This window comes from Microcebus murinus, chromosome 8 (assembly GCF_040939455.1).
Source record: "Microcebus murinus isolate Inina chromosome 8, M.murinus_Inina_mat1.0, whole genome shotgun sequence".
In the NCBI taxonomy this organism is placed as follows: Eukaryota; Metazoa; Chordata; class Mammalia; order Primates; family Cheirogaleidae; genus Microcebus; species Microcebus murinus.
In genome coordinates this window covers 18,461,730-18,478,775 of record NC_134111.1, presented here as the reverse complement: position 1 = coordinate 18,478,775, position 17,046 = coordinate 18,461,730, and the positions used below count along the sequence as shown (strand labels likewise).

Genomic DNA, 17,046 nt, shown 5'->3' with positions numbered 1-17,046 from the left:
CCCGGCCTGAACAGCAGCTTCTTGAATGGAAAGCACATTTTAATTAAAAGTTCCAAAGAGTCCCTTCCTTATACAACAACATAACCATAAAAAACAACAACAACAAAAAAAAAACACTTTTCCCACAGAGCTTCTAATTTCCCATAGCTATTCTTTCCACTGGTGAGGTAAACAGTCATTACAGCACAGCACCACCACAATGCAGGAATTGCCGACCAAGCAGCTTACCAGAGAGAGTCCCAACTTAATTCTGAATTAAAAATTAAGTCCCAACTTAATTCAGAATTGACTTAATTCTGAATTAAGTTAAATTATATTTTAAATGTCCTAAGTGCATATTACAAAAACACATCAAATATCAATCTTTGGCCCAGCGCTGTGGCTCATACATAATCCTAGTGCTTTGGGAGGCCGAGGCAGGCTTTTGGGAGGATCACTTGAGGCCAGGAATTAGATGACTAGGCAATACCGTGAAACCTACAAAAGTAAAAACATCAGCCAGCGCACCTATAGTCCTAGCTACTTGGGAGGCTGCAGTGGGAGAATTGTTTGAGCCCAAGAGTTTGGGGCTGCAGTAAGCTATGATAGCACCATTGCATTCTAGCCTGGGTGACAGAGCAAGACCCCATCTTAAAAAAATAAAATAATAAAAAGACAAATACCAATCATTTTATTAGGAGATGAAATCCCATGTATGATACATATCAAAAATCATGATTTTTTATATGTGGTATTTCTTTAATGATCGGTTAACCTGTGTTAAATCAAGGTATCCATGGCCTACACCAAAAGTTTCCAAGCTGCAATAAGTAATATGATAATACACATAAGAGCTTGGTTTGCTAGGAGGAATTGCCCACTACAAAGCAGTTAAGGCTAAAACTATGGAAGAGGAAGAAGTCCAGAAAATGAAAGATAAGCCTCTTCTCCACATTTGCAGTAAAACTAAAATATATTCTTTTTAAACTTATATAGAGAAATTATCTTATCCTAATCCTAGATTCTGGGTACTACTGTAAACCTTACCAATTTATATCAAGGATTTGATTGTATTCAATAAAAAAGAAGGCACCCAGTTTCTGTTTCCAGACTTTTCAAGATAATTTAGCTCAAATGAAAAACAACACTCTAACATCTCACGTTCAATTACATTATGATATAGTAGTCATCTGACACTGAATTCTAATATGGTATATATTTGTTATTAGGATCAGAAATGACAACTCTACTTCACCAAAATTAATCTAGTAATTCATCAAAACTAACCCTTGAGGGCCCCAGACAATAAAAACAAACATACAGATTAGAAAGAAAGAAAACTGCCAGTATTCAGATTACTATTATGTACACAGAATAGCCAAAGGAATCTACACAAACTATTACAACTAACTGATGAATTTACACAGTTGGGAAATTCATGGTCACTATGTAAAAAGCGCCCACATTTTTACATATCAGCAACAAACACTTGGAAAGTGAAATTTTTTAAAAGTACCACTCTTACATAAAAAAATCAAGTATCTAGGAATAAACAATCAAAAATGAGCAAGAATTCTACATAAGATACTTCAAAACATTGCAGAGAGATATTAAAGATGTAACAAAGATGTATCATGTACATGAATTGGAAGGCACAACATTGTTAAGATGTCAATTCTCTCCATGTTGATCTATAAATTCAACACAATTGCAATCAAAATCTCAGCAGGCATTTTATAGAAATTGATAAGGTGATTCTAAAACTACTATGAAAATCCAAACGACCTAAAATAGGTAAAATAATTTTGATGAATAAGTATATTACCTGATTTTAAGACTTAACTTTGCTACAATAATTAAGACAGTATAGTACTGGCATAAATACAGATAGATCAATGGAACAGTGAGTCCATAAATACATTCACACTTACTACTTGACTTTACACAGGTGCCACTGGAATTCAGTGTGCGTAACTATGATCTTTTCAATAAATAGTCCTAGAATAATTAGATATTCACGTGGATGAAAACATACAAGAATATCTTGGAATCTTGGGAATATTTTGGGATGGGCAAAGATTCCATTAGCAGGACACAAAAAGCACCAACAATGAAATCAAAAATTGAGAAGATGAACTTCCTCAAAATAAAACTTGTGCTTATCAAAAGACAAGCTAAGAAAATGATTAGAAGCAGCCATGGATTAGAGGAAAAAACAAAATACATACCTGAAAAAGTACTCACAACTAGAATATACGAGGATAATAAAAAATTAAACAATCCAATTTTTTTTAAATGAGCAAAAGACTTGAAGAGACAGCAAAAGAAGCTATGAATGATGAATAAACACATTAATTGTGATGAATTACTAGATGGCTACTCAGTATTACTATTCATCAGTGAAATGCAAATTAAAACTACACAATGAGATACCACTTCACACCCAACGGAATGACTAAAAATAAAAGTCTGACAATGCCAAGTGTCACACAGAAGGTGGAGCACCTTGCAATCTCATATACTGCTAAGGGCATAAAATGATACAAACATTTTAGAAAAGAGTTTGGTAGTTTCTGATAAAAAAATTTTTTTTGAGAGACAATGTCTTCCTCTGTTGCCCAGGCTGGCCCAATCGTAGCTCACTGTAACCTTGAACTCCCAGAGTCAACTGATCCTAATGCCTCAGCTTCTCGAATAGCTGGGACTATAGGTGTGAGCAAGCATTGCCTGGCTAATTTTTTTTTTATTTTATGTAGAGACAGAGTCTCACTATATTGCCCAGGCTGGTCTTAAATTCCTGCCTCAAGCTATCTTCTCACCTCAGCCTCCCCAAATGCTGGAATTACAGGCATAAGCCACTGCACCAGCCAATTTTTATTAATAATAAAATTAAATGCATAACCACCCTAAGACCTAGCAATTCCATTTCTAAGAATACACCCAAAGAAATCAAAGCAAACTTTCACAAAATTGTTCACAAATGCTTTGTTAACAGTCCAAAATGGAACCAATTTAAATGCCCACCAACAGGAGAAAAGAAGCCGGGCGCGGTGGCTCACGCCTGTAATCCTAGCTCTTGGGAGGCTGAGGCGGGCGGATTGCTCAAGGTCAGGAGTTCAAAACCAGCCTGAGCAAGAGTGAGACCCCGTCTCTACTATAAATAGAAAGAAATTAATTGGCCAACTGATATATATATATAAAAATTAGCCGGGCATGGTGGCGCATGCCTGTAGTCCCAGCTACTTGGGAGGCTGAGGCAGAAGGATCGCTCGAGCCTAGGAGTTTGAGGTTGCTGTGAGCTAGGCTGACGCCACGGCACTCACTCTAGCCTGGGCAACAAAGCGAGACTCTGTCTCAAAAAAATAAAAAAAAAAAAAAAAAAAAAAAACAGGAGAAAAGATAAGCACAGTCACACAAAAAGAATATGTACAACATGGGTAAATTTTTAAAACCTTATGTAAAGCAAAAATTTCTGACACAAAGTATATACTGTATGAGTCCATTTATACAAAGCTCAAAAACAGACAAAACTGTAATATACAGTGAAAGAAATCAAAACTGTAATTACCTTTGGGATTGATTGGAGAGAGAAATAAGAAATCTTTCTGGGATAATGAAAATGTCGTATTTTGATTTGGATGGTGTTAACAGGTATATACATTTGTCAAAACAAATTATTATATATTTCAGTTCTGTACATTTTACTGTGTGTAAATGATAACCCAACAGAGAAAAATTAATAAAATGTCCTTTGAAAGATTTAAAAATAAGAAAAAATATTAATATAACTTCTGAGGAAAATATGAGGGTTAGGGAGAAAAAGATGCCTTTTCCAAAGGAAAAGAAGGTAATGGCACTTATGTAAGAGCAACAATGGTACTAAATATCAACACAATTTGGCACCAACAATCCTTTCCACTTATCTTTCAACATACTCAATAAACTTTAGGTAACTAAGATACATTCTACACCAGAGCTCTGGCAGGTCCAAGACCGCAACAAAATAAAGATTGTTGCTTTAGCTGAAGCTTTCATAGTATCTGTCCTAAATTATTTTAATAGCTTTCCATCCTTCTACACAGTTATCTTCCTAAAATACAAATATGATACTGTTCCTCCTCCACTTAAAATACTTTAATAACTTTCCATAACCTGTAATGGTGGCTTTCAAGCTTTTTAATCATGTATTCTATCAGTAAACATTTGAGTATGCACCTATGTGTACATTTTTATTTCCAAATTATGTATTATAATAATACCTAAACAATAGATTACATATATTATACAAAAACAAAAAAAGACACTAAAATAGATACAAAAATGTCATATAATTAGGAGTTATAAAACACGAATGTTTCAACACAAGCTCCTCCAAGACAGCCATGTACCCATTCCCACATTGGTAGAAATACAAAGGTCACAGATCTGGCCCTACCTCTTTCTGGTTTGATCACCCACAGCTACCTTTCCTCTTCTGTGTTACAATTATGCCTAACAACTTGTATTTCTAAGAGGTGTGCTTTCTCTTTCACATTTCTGCATAGACTATTCCTACTGCTCTTCTCTACTTTATTCTTTTTTTAAAAAGACAGGGTCTCGCTCTGTTGGCCAGACTGGTGTGCAGTGGCCTCATCATAGCTCACTGCAGCCTTGAACTCCTGGGTTTAAGTGATCCTCAGCCAGCTGAGTAGCTGGGACTATAGTCACGCACTACCACACCCAGCTAATTTTTAAATTTTTTATAGAGATGGGGGTCTCACTATGTTGTCCAGGCTGGTCTCTAACTCCTGGGTTCAAGCAATTCTCCTGCCTCAGCCTTTTAGCTGGAACTACAGGCCTGAGCCATCATGTCCAGCCTCCACTTTATTCTTTTAGCATACTTTTAACTCATTCTTCAAAACTCAACCTAAATGTTAATTCCTATAGAAAATTTGCTTTATCTTCAACAAGTTATTCTTTTTTAGGACCTTGTTTAAATCACAAGAGTAACACCTTATTCTAATTATTTATTTATATGTCTATTTCTACACTAGATTGTGAAAAGCAAAGGCTATGTTCTATTCATCATCACAGCCCAGTATTTAACAATACCCACACACTTCTTAAGCATTTTAGAAATTTTTTTTCAATATTCCTAATAACCTCCATATGTCCCAAAAGTGGTAGGAAATACTTCCTAACCCGTATGTTACCAAGTATATTACATATATTTGGATAATAATACACTGTGACCAGTCTAACAACCTAAAATAGCACATAACCCCATCCAAAAGGTATTCCTATGCCTTGAATCGCTATAACTGGATAGCCACATGCAAAAGAATGAAGTTGGATTCTTTTCTTACTCTAGACATTAAAATTAACTCAAAATGGATCACAGATCTAAATGTGAGAGTTAAACCATAGATAACATAAAGAAAGTGAAAGGACAACTCACGATAACACATGCAACAATACAGAGAATGGGAGAAGATATTTGAAAATTATATATCTTATAAAAACTTATATCCAGAATATATAAAGAACTCTTACAACTAAGAAAAAGACAATCCAATTTTAAAATGGGCAAAGGACCTGAATAGACATTTCTCTAAAGAAAGTATTCAAATAGCCAATAAGAACATCAAAAAAATGTTAAACATCATCAGCCATTAAGAGAACATCACTTGCCTTAGGAAATGCAAATCAAAACCACAATAAGATACCACTAGGATGGCTATAATAAAAAAAATATCAAGTGTTGGTCAGGATGCACAGATATAAGGACACTTACACATTGCTGGTGGAACTATAAAATGAAGATGCCGCTTTGGAAAACTGTCTGGGAGGTCCTCAAAAGGTTAAAAATAAAGTTACTATATGATCTAGAAATTCTATTCCTAAGTATATACCAAAAAGAAATGAAAACCTATCTACACACACACACACACACACACACACACACACACACACACACACACACACACGAATGCTCACAGCAGCATTATTCACAGTAACCAAAAGGTGGAAACAACCCAAATGTCCATTAATAAACTAATGGATAAATTGAAGGTGGTATATCCCCCACAGTGAAATATTATTCAGCAATGAAAAGGAATGAAATACAGTCAGCCCTAGTATCTGCAGGTTCCACATCCTTGGATTCAATGAACACCAGATTGAAAATATTTGGGAAAAAATAAAAAATGACAATACAACAATAAAAATAATACAAATAAAAAATAATATAGTATAACAACTATTTACGCAGTATTTACATTATACTAGATATTGTAAGTAATCTAGAGATGATTTAAAGTATATAGGAGGATGTATAGCGGTCCTATGCAAATACTATGCCATTTTTTTTTTTTTTTTTTTTTTTTTTTTTGACAGAGTCTCGCTTTGTTGTCCAGGCTAGAGTGAGTGCCGTGGCGTCAGCCTAGCTCACAGCAACCTCAAACTCCTGGGCTCGAGTGATCCTTCTGCCTCAGCCTCCCGAATAGCTGGGACTACAGGCATGCGCCACCATGCCCGGCTAATTTTTTTTTTATATATATATCAGTTGGCCAATTAATTTCTTTCTATTTATAGTAGAGACGGGGTCTCGCTCTTGCTCAGGCTGGTTTTGAACTCCTGACCTTGAGCAATCCGCCCACCTCGCCCTCCCAGAGCTAGGATTACAGGCGTGAGCCACCGCGCCCGGCCAACTATGCCATTTTATATAAGGCACTTGAGCATCCACAGATTTTGGTAGCTGCGGTGGGTACAGAAATGGGGGTGAGAGAAGGTTCTGGAACCAATCCCCCTCAGATACTAAGGAACAACTGATAAATACTACAATATGGATGAATCTTGAAAACATTATGCTAAGTGAAAGAAACCAGTTATAATAGGCTAGACATTGTATGATTCCATTTATACAAAATGTCCAGAATAGGCAAATCTATACAGAGAGAAAGTAGGTTAGTTGTGGCCTAGGGCTGGGGGAAAATGCTAACACATATGGGGTTTCTTTTGGAGATGATGCAAATATTCTAAAATTGATTATGGTGATGGCTGTACAATCTGTCAATGTACTAAAAGCCATTAAATTATATACTTTAAATTGGTAAATTATATGGTATGTAAATTATATTTCAATAAAAAGTTAGGTTGAGAAGATTCTCTTTAATCACAATATTCTGCATCTATTTACTCTGTCTTAAAAGATCTCAGGCAATTTCAAATTGGAATGTGTAAAAATCTTTAAAAACAAAGAAGATAATACTCACTGGGCATTTCATCTATTTTTGGAATAAAATAAATCAAGTGTTTGTTTAGTCACAAGTGACCATAGAACTGTATACTTTTCAAATAGCTTTCCTAAAACAAAACAAATATGCAATTATGTTGGCCAAGTATTATGCAAATAAAAACCTAGTAGAACTCAATTCCAACAAGGTACCTGGTCTCTGATGACTAGAAATGATAATCCCAAAAGAAAGTAAAAATGTGAAAGAATACTTTGAATCTAGAAGGCTGCCATGCTCTCACCAACCGTTTTGTTATAAAGGAGATTTGCTATGTTGAGGAATTTTTATGTGCTATGACATACTATGTGATATGGTTTTAACACTAATGAATGTTTGTTTTATGGCAAAATTTCCAGTTCAGTATATATATTATGTAATCATGGATATAGATATTTTGATGAGGACAGGCTGAGATTAATAAAAAATTATATCTGATCATTTAAAAAACAACCCATTCATCTATATACCTTTCATTCTTCACAGGTGGCCTGGCTGGCCCTCAGCCTGGATCAAGATTATCCTACTAAAAGCACAGAAGTAGAGAAGGGAACATCAAGGCTTTGTCTGGAAGCTCTTTTGTATGTAACTTTGACTTTAATTCCAGAGGATTATTAGACACCCTAATAAGGGAAACTTGGAAACAAAGGGGAACTTGACACAGTCCTTCTTGAGTCACAAAAAAACCACAATTCATCCAGAGAACACTCAACTACTTAAGAACCCTAAGAGTAAGAGATCCTGGGCAAAGAGGACACAGCCAACCATAAGTGAAGAACCAGACCAAATATAATAGGCTAATGCTCAGGGAAGAGAATTAGCCAGGTAGATTCAAGTAGGCATATACATTGGTTGACTATGTCTTCTTTAAAGGAAATAAGGACCCTTTAGCACCATCTCAGGCACTCAACTCAAATAGGAGGTTTGGTCTACCTCAGCACTCCAAATCTATACTTCTTTCCCAGCCAGCCTGGCTTCAACTCAAGCTCACATGTTTTATCTCCTGATCTAACCTCCTCATTTGTGTATATGACCTTCTCATCTGTTTATAAATAGAAATCACATGTGTGTATATCCACCAAGGATTTTAATTATTCTCATTGTATATACCTGAAGTTCATTACAAATATTTTTTAAAAGTAAAAGCAGACTGCATAGATTAATTCCCTGCCCTTCAAGATAGTAACTAACAAATACTAAGTGCCTACTAAGCCAGATAATTCATGTGTGCGTGCACACACATATAAAATCTTATAACATTATGATGAAAGTGTTAACCCCATTGTATAGATGATAAAGCTTAAGAGATTAAAAAATTTATCCAAGGTTACCAGACCAGTAAATGGTAAACTGATTCACTATACCACTTACTAGTATGATAACTGGTATTACAGTTTTGATCAAATTGGAATCTGATCCACCATAGCCCTGTTCTTTCCTCTAGAGGCTAATATTAACGTATATATATATAGTATTTACATACTATAAATTCAATAGTACATACAAGGACAAGAGAAACAGAGAGATCAACGGATCAAAACTTAAAGAGAAGACTGGATAAATGCCAGATAAGTGAGCCATAAATGGATTTGTGCATAAACTGGATCCCAGTTACTCTCAAGGCAAGTGAAAACTGGTAAGATCAAGCAGACAAGGCTCTGGGGCAGGATGTTGGACAGCAAATTTAGGAAACAAATAGCCCAACTCAGCTGAAGCTTCCTATACTGGAGTAGAGAAAAAAGATGGAGAGTAAGGATCTGACCACAGAAACCTATGAATATCAGTACGAGAAGTTTAGATGACCTATAGGCAATGGAGACCCACTGAACCCTTCTGTGAAGGATTGTAACATCACAGTATTAGTTTACAAGAATTCATCTGAAAACCAAGGAAGGAGAAAAAGAAGAAATGGGAAAGAGAAGGTAGGGAATGGGAAAACAGATTTCATCAAAATTAAAAACTTTTGTACATCAAAAGACACTATCAACAGAGTAAAAAGAGCAACTCATGGAATGGCAGAAAATATTTGCAAATCATGTATCATATAAGTGATTAATATCCAGAATACATAAAGAACCCTTTCAACTCAACAACAAAAAACCCAATTAAAAAATGAGCAAAAGACGTGAGTAAACCTTTCTCTAAAGAGGACAAATGGGCAATAAGAACAGGAAAAGATCATCAATATCACTAATTATTTTGGAAAACAAATCAAACCACAATGAAATACCACTTCACACTCATTAGGATGACTGTTACTGAAAACAAAACACTAGAAAATATAATAACAAGTAGGTGGTATGGATGTGTAGAAATTGGAAGCCTTGTGCATTGCTGGTAGAAATGTAAAATAGAGCAGTCACTATGGAAAACAATATGGCAATTCCTCAAAACTTTTTTTACTTTTCCTTGCTATCCACCTTTGGCTGTCCTAAGTTCCTCAAAACTTAAATAATTACTGTATGATCCAGCAATTCCACTTCTGGTTATATTCAAGAAGAACTAACAAGCAGGAACTCAAACAGATATTTGCACATACATGTTCATAGCACCACTATTTACAACACTGAAAAGGTAGAAGCAAACCAAGTACCCACTGACAGATGGATGAATGGATAAAAACAATGTAGCGTCCTAGTATAAATAAAAAATAAATAAATAAATAAAGTCCTAGTATAAATAAAAATAAATAAATAAATAAATCCACACTGCAGTCCTAGTATAAATAAAAAAAAATAAAAATAAATAAATAAAAAAAACAATGTAGCATATACAATATTATTCAGCCTTTAAAAGGAATGAAATTTTGACCCATGCTAAGAATATGGATGAAACTTGAAGATACTATGCTAGAGTGAAAGCCAGACACAGAGGACAAATACTGTATGATTCCTCTTATATGAAGTTGTTATTGTTTAGCAGGCACAGAGTTTTAGTTTGAGATGATAAAGTTCTGGATATGGATGGTGGTGATAGTTGCAAAACAATGTGACTATATTTAATGCCATTGAACTGTACGCTTAAAAATGGTGAAAATGGTCAATTTTATGTGATGTATGTTGCCACAGTAAAAAAATACATAAACTCCTGTGAGGCAAAAGACATTCAAATTAAACGAAAAATGACATGCTAGGAAAAATATTTGCAACACAGCATTCATAAAAATATAAAAGCCCTTCTACAATAAGACAATAGAAAATCGATTGGTGCATAAATACCAAGCCATCAAAAAGGAAATTCTAATGTCTAATAAACATGAAAGAATAATCAATTTCACCAGTGCTAAGAAAAATGTTAAAAAATGAAATAGTCATATTGGCAAAAATATAATGAAAATAAAATACTGAAGGAGAATATGGGTGCTTTCATATACCATTTTGGTAGAAAACACTGCTGTATTTATCAAAAATAAGAATCATGTCCCCTTCAATCTAGTAATTCTATTTTTAGAAATCTTACAGAACTATTCACAAGTATTCAAAGGTATGTTTAATAATGCTTACCACTGTAGTACCACACCTGCAAAACTGGAAAGTAAATATTCAATAGGAATATGCATACACATTATGACATACAATGCACTACAATGTAAACATTAAAGTAACAATATATGTTTATGGTCTATCCTGCACAAGTGCCAACAAGATATAAAGTTAATTTTAAAAAACCAGCTGCAGTACAAAGCTTATGATCTTAATGTATTACTTACTTTTTTTTACATTTTTCTGAAATCCCAGAAGCATTTTTTTTTTGAGACAGAGTCTCACTCTGTTGCTCTGGCTGGAGTACAGTGGCTTCACCATAGCTCACAGCAATCTCAAACTCCTCCGCTCAAGCGATCCTCCTGCCTCAGCCTCCCAAGTAGCTGGAACTACAGGTGCACCACCACACATGCCCAGCTACTTTTTCTATTTTTAGTAGAGATGGGCTCTCACTCTTCTTCAGGCTGATCTTGAACCTTGACCTCAAATGATCCTTCTGCCTCAGCCACCCAGAGTGCTAGGAAAACAGGTATGAGGCACCACACTGGGCCCAGAAGAATTTTTTAAAGAACTTTAAAAACCTGAGGACTAAATGGTAGAAAATAATTCATGGATAGGCGCCCAAAGGCAGTTTCTGTGACTAATTTTATACATCATTAGGATAAGGAACTCTGTGCTTAGAAGGGTAAAATTTTCTATTTCACTTTTAATTTTCCTTTAGCATTTTAGTAAAATATGAAACCAAAATAATTTTTGTAAGGTCAAGTGATTATAATCCATTCAAAACTTTTAAACAAATTAATAAAACTGCTTTCTATTGATTAAGTGAGATTAGTGTAATATTTTGGACACTGGGCGAAGATAGGGATAGAAAGTGGAAACAAAGGAAAGAAGTAGATTTTGGAGCATTCAACATTTAAGGGCCAGTAAAAATTAAAGCTCTGGGCCTCAAGGCCAATATGGAATAGGAATGGTAGAAAGTCTAAGGTAGTGGAAGGATAATTAAGGACAAATTTCACCAACTTAAAAATTACAAGTCTTTGCCGGGTGCAGTGGCTCATGCCTGTAATCCTAGCACTCTGGGAGGCCAAGGGGGGGGGTCAGGAGTTCGAGACCAGCCTGAGCAAGAGCAAGACCCCTTCTTTACTAAAAGATAGAAAGAAATTAGCTGGACAACCAAACATACATAGAAAAGATTAGCAGGGCATGGTGGTGCATGCCTGTAGTCCTAGCTACTTGGGAGGCTGAGGCAGAAAGGATTGCTTAAGCCCAGGAGTTTGAGGTTGCTGTGAGCTAGGCTGATGGCACTCTAGCCTGGGCAACAGAGCAAGACTCTGTCTCAAAAAAAAAAAAAAAAAAAAATTATCCGTCTTGTATGTTAGAGTAACCTATGGCTTCTACACACATCTGTAGTCTCCGTCATACAAACTGTCCCAAAAGTTCATGTTCACATTAAGCCTTTGGATATGTATTCTGCCAAAACTAAATACATTAATTTTAAAAATAATAAATATATATAAAAAAATCAACTAGCTTTTAACTTTTTTGGGGTCACAGGCCCCTTTGAGTATCTGATGAAAGTTATGGACCATCTCCCAAGAAAACTGTGCATATTCACATTCTAAGTTAAGCCTCAATACAATTTGAAGAGACCTAAGACTCTGGGTTAACAACTCCTATTACATATGGTAATGAAGTACCTCTGTCCACAACAAGCTATGTGTCCTTTAAACTGATTAAACTCTAATTCTAGTAACATGATAAAACCTAACTTCAATTATAATTTTCTTAAAAACTGAGTTCAGAGATCTGGTTTAGGATTAACTACCCAAATGGCTCCAAGTCATTAGTTGTCCCTGTTGATCTAAATGAATAAGCTAAGGCAAAATTAATACAGTTTTTTGGGCCAAGGTTGAGGATGGTAGCCCAGGACACACTACGAAGTGAACTTGCTCTGTAGGCCTTTGGTACAAGCAGGTTTTTAAAGGCAAAGGGAACAAAGGAGTGGGCTGATATAAAGCTGTTTGACAGGAATTGTCATTGGCTTACAAAGAACATTCATTAGTGAACCATGGGTTATGGTATCCAGCCTATGATGCTACTTGGCGTTAGTCTAGAGCCCACATAGCAAGTGACTTCAAGAAGTAATTACTGGCCGGGCATGGTGGCTCACGCCTATAATCCTAGTACTCTGGGAGGCAGAGATGGGCAGATGGCTCAAGGTCAGGAGTTCAAAACTAGCCTGAGCAAGAGCGAGACCCCCATGTCTACTAAAAATAAAAACAAATTAATTGGCCAACTAAAAACATATAGAAAAAATTAGCCAGGCATGGTGGCACATGCCTGTAGTCCCAGCTACTTGGGAGGCTGAGGCAGGAGGATCTCCTGAACCTGGGAGTTTGAGGTTGCTGTGAGCGAGGCTAATGCCACGTGAGACTCTGTCACACACACAAAAAAGAAGTAATTATTTAGCTCAAGGGGGAGCCAGACTTGACTGCTGTTACATTTTAAATGCCTCTCTGGGCCTGATAATTTAAAAGGGTTTGCATTCCTTAGATTAAAAGTTGGGGTTTTGTTCCCCTTTCTCATACCTCTCTTAGAGGGAGAAACAGAAAGAATGACAACTGAGGAATAGATAAAATGACTGTAAAGCAAAGGGAAAAGAATTTAGTAATCTGTAGGTGAGGGAGGACAGGGAGAGAAGGTTGTTTTGATAAACAGGAAGTAGGGAACAATTCTTAGTATACCTTAGGCACTATAAATGAATGAATATAAAAATGAGAAAAACAAATAAATGAAAAGTATTTGAGAGGAATAAGAGAGTCTTTTCTAACATGGCCTCAGAGGTAGAGAAAAAATTTTAATATTTTATGCGCTAGCCTGAAAAGATACCTTAAATATATCCCCTCTATAGAAAAATGCAATTGAAATTCTCAACATTTTTACAAAGTTTTAGAAGATGATTCATCCATAAAACTTGCCAATTGCAGTGTATACAAAATTCACTAGGAGAAAAAAATCAAATTACTAAATCAAAATCTAAGTAGAACAATTACTACAAGAGGAAAAATAGAAAATAAAACCAACACGTAAAGAAAATGGTTACTTACAAAACTAAATGCAGAAAAATTAAAACTATATACTTACTTTAAAAATACCAGATCATCTAGAAAAAAGACTTTTTACCTTTTGTATAATGCTTTAAAAAATGCCACCATCAACGCATATTAACAAAAACCCCAGCAACTAAATGTGATCTGTGTATATATTGTGTATATACTGTGTATCTTATATAAAGGGAACAAGACAAGTTTATGGAGTTCATCATATATCCTGAGAATCAAGCAACATTTACTGAGTGCATACCAAGCAACGTGTCATGTGTATATAATAAAAGATGAATTATCAAATTAACTATTATTACCAGTGGTACTGAATCACACCCTTTGTCTACATGCCAGGCTAAAAAGGGTTAAGAGTCATAGAAATACAGATGTAATTGCAAAATTCTTCCATAAATGATTATGGCTCTAATTTATTTTTGTGAAAAATATTTTTTACTGCATTTGTTATAACAAAATGCTATCTACACCAAGCCATGTGGTAAAATTTAAGTTAGGGCATCATTTAACAAGAATAAGTATTAATTTATGAAGAGCTCACAAAGCTGATTTATTTTTATTGTTTAGAATTATGTTATAGAAACATTTTATTACAGCAAATAATATCTAAAATAAGTGGTTTTAGCTAGGATCTTCCCTCCCCCTCCCCCAAAGAAAGATTTTTGGGTTGGCAAGGTGGCTAATGCTTACAATCAGCACTCTGGGAGGATCCCTTGAGACCAGCAGTTAGAGATCAGCCAGGGCAACAGTGAGCCCCTACTCCCTCTACAAAAAATAAAAATTTAGCTGGGCATAGTGGTGCATGCCTATAATCCTAGCTACTCAGGAGGCTGAAGTTGGAGGATGGCTTGAGTCCAGGAGATCCAGGCTGCAATGAGCTATGACTGCAGGACTGCATTCCAGCAGGGCAACAAAGAATCCACCTCTTTAAAAAAAAAAAAAAAAATGTGTACAGTTCTAGCTGCTTTAGTGGCAGATGACCCACATCAAATTTAAGTTCAAAGTGAAATTCATGATGTATATCGAAAATATTACTCATCACATCGGAAGAACAATTTATCAGTTAAAATTTTACTTATCATACATTTGGCTATTGTGCTGTAATTAAATGGCAAACAAATCTTCAAAAATGTACAAAAGAAAAGGGAACAATAGAACTAAAAATGTACAGCGACATTTCATTCTTATCTATCTCAGAATTAAACTTGAGCTTTGTCAGCCAGAATACATTACATAAAGCTTTTCCCTCTGGCTAGGTGTTATGTTTTTAACTGCTAGGTGCTCTAAGAAACAAGTGATTTTTATTGCAAAAAAGTGTTAAGTAATTCTATTTGTTTATATTCTACTCTACTTAAGCAAGGATCATTTTACAGCCTCTGGCAAATACCTGTGAGAGAGAGGGGCAATAATAATATTAATAATAGTAAGTAACAATAACTGAGGCAGCACAATGCCACAAAGTGAATAAGCAATAGAATTAGGATTCTAACACAAGCAATATGACTTTATAGTCCATACTCTTCACCACTATGCTGTGCTGCTTCTAAAAGATGTCCCCTAATGTTTTATATTATAATATAAAACCTTTAATAACAACAGCAAAAAAAAAAACAACCTCCCAAAACTTCCAATTGAAAGAATAGGAAATAAAACATAAATTTTTTTTCTTCTGAATAATATCCAGAAGAAAGGTTACTATTTAAAGGAAAAATGTAAATGAAAGGAAAAAACCAGACTAGAAACCTTATTTTAAATGTCCTGTTCCTAAAAGTTGTGTGCCACTCAATGCTGCTTTTATTTTTACTTCATTTCAGAAATAGTGCATTCTCATCAGTGACTAATCTTCAACTGTCTACAGTTTCCAAAAACTTTAGCTTTAAAAAAAATCTCTCTGCCACTTTAATAATCCATAAAAAAACACCTAAATGTTTGGAGAGAATGCAAATAAAGGAATTTAAACTGTTTATTTAAAGTCTATATAAGTCCCAAATTTGACTTACTGTTAAAATGTAGTTTGGGAAGTTCCTCAAACTAGGGAAAACCAATAATTCAAATTTATTTTAAATTCATCATATGAACTTTAAGTAGTGAAGTGTCATTCCAATCCACTGAGTGGATATGAAAAATGTGAACTCATTTCAGTACTCATTTCAGAACTCATTTCAGTCATTATTCTTCTATTAATATTCTAAAGTTAATGATTCTTCTTCCATGAATTTTTAAGGGACATAAGACTTAGTCACTGACTAAATAGTTCTATTACCAGATCACAACATACCTAAACTTAACATTTCATAAAAAAAATACTTAAAATTTTTGCTAGCAACACAGAATTAAAAAACTGCAAGGCTAAAAGGAATTTAAAGGCCATTTCCTTAATTCCCCTGCCTTTAAGCAGTATCATACTACCAAGATTATCTATTTTATAAAGCCTAAGATTCCAAAATCTGCCTTAAAAAGCTATTTTAATACTCAAAGTAATTTTACATTTACTTAAATTTCTGAAATCAAAAAGGGCAGAATAAAATAGAAACAACATGATGCTCAATATTTGCCATTTCCTCCCCTCTTAAAATCATTTCCTAGCACTGCAGGGTCTGCTAATGGTGAAGTAGCTTTGTCAGCAAAAAGTATAGAATCTAGACAAAAACACAATTTTTCAAGGCTCTGGAAAGTGACCAAAGGCAAGCAGAAACTAGAGAGGAGTTTACCCATGCAAAAAAGGAAGTGTATCTGACAAGATGTGCATGTTTATATCTTTTTGTCTAAGACAACAATTCTCAGTTTGGGACTCAGGACTCCTTTACACTCTTAAAAATTACTGAGGATCCCATATTAGAAATTTTTTGGAGAAAATTCTAAGTTATTTATTAATTTATTTAAAATTATAATAGGCCGGGCACGGTGGCTCACGCCTGTAATCCTAGCTCTCTGGGAGGCCGAGGCGGGCGGATTGCTCAAGGTCAAGGAGTTCAAAACCAGCCTGAGCAAGAGCGAGACCCGTCTCTACTATAAATAGAAAGAAATTAATTGGCCAACTGATATATATATAAAAAATTAGCCGGGCATGGTGGCACATGCCTGTAGTCCCAGCTACTCGGGAGGCTGAGACAGAAGGATCGCTCGAGCCCAGGAGTTTGAGGTTGCTGTGAGCTAGGCTGACGCCACGGCACTCACACTAGCCTGGGCAAC

The 17,046-nt window shown here is 35.2% G+C and overlaps 1 protein-coding gene across 3 annotated transcripts in view; it reads right to left on the bottom strand.

Moving 5' to 3' along the window:
- RAB3GAP1 (RAB3 GTPase activating protein catalytic subunit 1) overlaps positions 1-17,046 on the bottom strand; it is a 107,011-nt gene that overhangs the window by 77,207 nt on the left and 12,758 nt on the right. The window lies entirely within an intron of this gene.